Raw genomic sequence first — 4152 nt, 5'->3', positions numbered from 1 at the left:
CATTTCCAATAGAGAATATAGAAGCAATTGCAATGGCCCCTTAAGTCACCATGACTTCACTTTACAAAATTTTCAATGTAGAATTGTATGCAGAATGCCATTTCAAGTTACAACAGTCTGAAAAAGACCATGTCACAGACATTGATGATCTGCTGCCAGTGTACCAGGCACCACTCTCCATACCAGGCACAGCCACTGCAAAGAGCACAGAACTGTGCTTCACATACAATGAAGAGGCAGAAACGCTGCAGCCCCATTAGTCACAGGGGTGCTAGAGTGGGGCTCCCACTGATATGATTTTGATATCCTATCTTAAGGGGAATCTATCAATTATATAGGCCTGGAAAACCTATAAGGGCTTTTACAAATTACAAAACCTTGAACAGGTAGCTTTGTCATGTGAAGGACACATGGGCCATCATATGCTGCAATGAGGGGCCATATGGAGCAATACTTCACAATACCACACTACATTTTTTTCTGTTTGTTGTATACTAACTCTATTTCCATTAAAGCATTTTCCTTAATCTGAAAGCAAGCACTAAAATTGTTAGAGGTGCATGGTTATACAGGTGCTTCTCACTAAATTAGAATATCATCAAAAAGTTAATTTATTTCAGCTCTTCAATACAAAAATTGAAAGTCATCTATTCTATAGTCATTACAAACAGAGTGATCTATTTCAAGTGTTTGTTTCTGTTAATGTTGATGATTATGACTTACAGCCAATGAAAACCCAAAAGTTATTATCTCAGTAAATTAGAATACTTTATAACACCAGCTTGAAAAATGATTTTAAAATCTGAATTTTTGGCCTACTGAAATGTGTGTCCAGTAAATGCACTGAATACTTGGTGGGGGGTCCTTTTGCAAGAATACTGTTATCACGGTTCCTTGTGCACCTTTTTCTACCACACTTTTTCCTTCCACTCAACTTTCCGTTAATATGCTTGGATACAGCGCTCTGTGAACAGCCAGCTTCTTTAGCAATGACTTTTTGTGGCTTAGCCTCCTTGTGGAGTGTGTCAATGACTGCCTTTTGGACATCTATCAAGTCACCAGTCTTCCCCATGATTGTGGAGTCTACTGAAACAGACTAATGGACATTTTTAAACATTTAGGAAGCCTTTGCAGGTGGTTTTTGTTAATTATTCTAATTTACTGAGATAATGATCATTGGCTGTAAGCCATAATTATCAACATTAACAGAAATAAACACTTGAAATAGATCACTCTGTAATGACTCTATATACTATATGAGTTTCACTTTTTGTATTGAAGAACTGAAATAAATTCACTTTTTGATTATATTCTAATTTAGTGAGAAGCGCTTGTATGCATCAGGTGAGCAGTGTCAGTGAGTCACTATCACGTTCACCTTTTTCTTTGCCTGTCTCCCGGCTGTCATTCCCTTCAGACATATAATTGTATATGCATTTTTAAGATGCAAATACAACTGAAGATGTGATCGCCGAGTTAGGAGCAGAAGAGCTCTAACACACTGCCTGCTTTGCCGGTTACTCTGGCAGGTTGCTGACTACATCCAATCTGTGGCCTGCCAGAAACCATTGAAAATGCATGGGTGGCTTGATGACTTCACAGCATTGTGCCACCCACACCCAATGTTATGAAAGGTAGAAGAGGAGTTGGAAATGGCAATAATGCGAAGCCTGGATTAGGTAAGCTGTGCTTGACATTATACTGTGTATGGGAGACTTTGGGGAATATCATACTGTATGAAGGACTGTTGGTGACATCATACTTGATCGTGGGTTGTAGGGGCAAATCATACTGTAAGGGGAGCTTTGGGGGACATCATGCTGTGTGTGTGTCCTGGGGATACTGTATTGCATTGGGGTTGTTCATAACATTACACTGTATGTCGAAGATTGTGGGGGCCATTATATTTAATCGGCGGTGGTTGGGGCCATGATACTTTGTGGGGTCTATAGTGACCATTGTAGTGAGGCCATCATACTGTATTGATGGCTGTGAGGGCAATCATACTGTACAATGTGTTATGGAGGATATTATACTGTGAATGGGGACTGTGGGAGCCAGAATACTGTATGGGGTGCTGTAGGGCCATTAGATTGTATAAGGAGCTATGGAAAACATTATACTGTTTTGTGACTGTGGGGAACATTATACTGTGTATAGAGGGTTGTGGGAAGCATCTTGCTGCATGGGGCTTTTGGGGATGTTATACAGTATGGGGGACTGTGGGGACCTTCATTCTATATGGGGGCTGTGGGTGACATAATACCGAATAATTCCTATCTATCTGTGAAATTGCACCCTTTGTCAAACCACCCTCAAAAATGCACCACTTTTTTTTGTATTTTTTGTGAAAATGTTAAAAAATCTAGCTTGTTATTACCAGATCCATCTGGGAGTGGGTGAGGAACATTTGAGGTCCTATTACCTTACTCTCTGAGCCATTCCTTTGCAGGAGGGAGAGGGAGTCATTGGTTTTTTCTGCCTATGGCAACAAAATTCCTTGACCTGGCCCTGTAAGGGAGTATATGTTAGACCTGCAAAAGAACATACACTTAGTGTTGTCATCTGCAAGCTGTGTTCTTTCTCTCTTACGGGTTTAGTTAAAGGGGTTGTCCACTACTCAGACAACTCCTTCTCAATCTGCATGTTTCCCCCTAAAAAATAATAACAATTATACTCACTGACCACTGAGATTGCAAAATAATCATCTGAAGATTTTCCACATTGATACACCTACTGTACATACCTCTTGCCATACATTTGCAATTAAATAAAACATGTAAAAACAGCCTAAAAGGGCACTACTTTGACTTATATCTAAGTAATTCACCAAATATTGTGCCTAGACACATAGTGATTTGTTTTTCTGTCAAATGTGTGCAGTATGGTACCACATTTTTAATTGTCTGTGAAGGTTTGCCTTTCACCAGATGAAAACTACTGTGTTCTCCAACTTTAGAAATTATTTAGAAAAGTTATATGGAATATTCGGTGAGAGCTCATTTTTTCTTTTTATTAGAAATAGAAAAAAACTACCTGAAAATGCTGTAATAGATGCAGCTGGTCATATTTTTAGTAAGTTAATAACTCCTTATCTAATGCTCAGAGAGCTTCACTACTCACCTATTTATATTAAGTTTCTAGCCTCATAGGCTCAGATTATATGGCTTCTGTCTGGTTAATACAATTTATTATCTCTCTCTGCAGGCTGCCTTGATATTTCAAAGTCCCAGTAGAACCTTTTTGCCAGCCAAAGTGTGAAACATTTTTTCCTATCTTGACTTCTGAACATCGGCCAATTGTCAGCTGAGCAGGCAGCTGGGATGCATAACATGACAAAAGCTTTATCAGTCCGCGGCATGGCTCTCCACAAAGCCAGGGCAGTGTGGATTTCACTCCCAAATCCTGCTTCATCTCATAGTGATATATATTGATGGCTTTCATGCTTCAATTTATATTGTAAGGCCAAGATAATCTATATTATAGAACACCAAAAACACCCCTAAATGAATGCTTAATGTGTAACGTAGGGGTGGATGCGCTGGTGGTATGTATTCCTGAGGGCAGTAGAGATGGTGACCAAGATGGTTTATAGAGAAGCATAGACTGTAGATGTGCTCAGCAATCCTGTTGCCATACAAGTGTTAAAATTTACATGGTTTATTCTGAATCATTCACTTTAGATACCAACTCCAGCTGTTATCCTAGGTACCCTGTAGGAATCTGTCCCTGCTACATACAGTATGTCATCATTTATGTACTTTAATTTATAACCAATAAGTTACATACAATCCCTTACCATACCCAATACACAAGGAATGAAGACATCTTTGTATAGAGGTGGCTAGGGAGATTTATCACATATTTTATTAAAAAGAAAATATTTAAACATGTTGCAGCTTCATGTTAAATATCTCTATAAATAATATCACCAACATTAAGCAGCAAGGAGGCGATCAGCTGGATGTGGGAAAAACTTTAAAGGGAATCCGTCACCCCATTTTTCGACTATGAGCTGCCGGCACCGATGTAACCTGAAAGAGAAGAAAAAGGAGTTATATTATACTCACCCGAGGGGCGGTCCGGGTCCGGTTTTGGTCCAATGGGTGTCGCGGTCCGGTCTGTCACCTCCCATCTTCTAACGGTGACGTC

The sequence above is a fragment of the Dendrobates tinctorius genome, unplaced genomic scaffold (assembly GCF_039654945.1).
Source record: "Dendrobates tinctorius isolate UK_male_01 unplaced genomic scaffold, ASM3965494v1 ptg000008l, whole genome shotgun sequence".
NCBI lineage: Eukaryota > Metazoa > Chordata > Amphibia > Anura > Dendrobatidae > Dendrobates > Dendrobates tinctorius.
The sequence above is the reverse complement of the archived record's forward strand: the minus strand, read 5'-3'. Positions refer to the sequence as shown.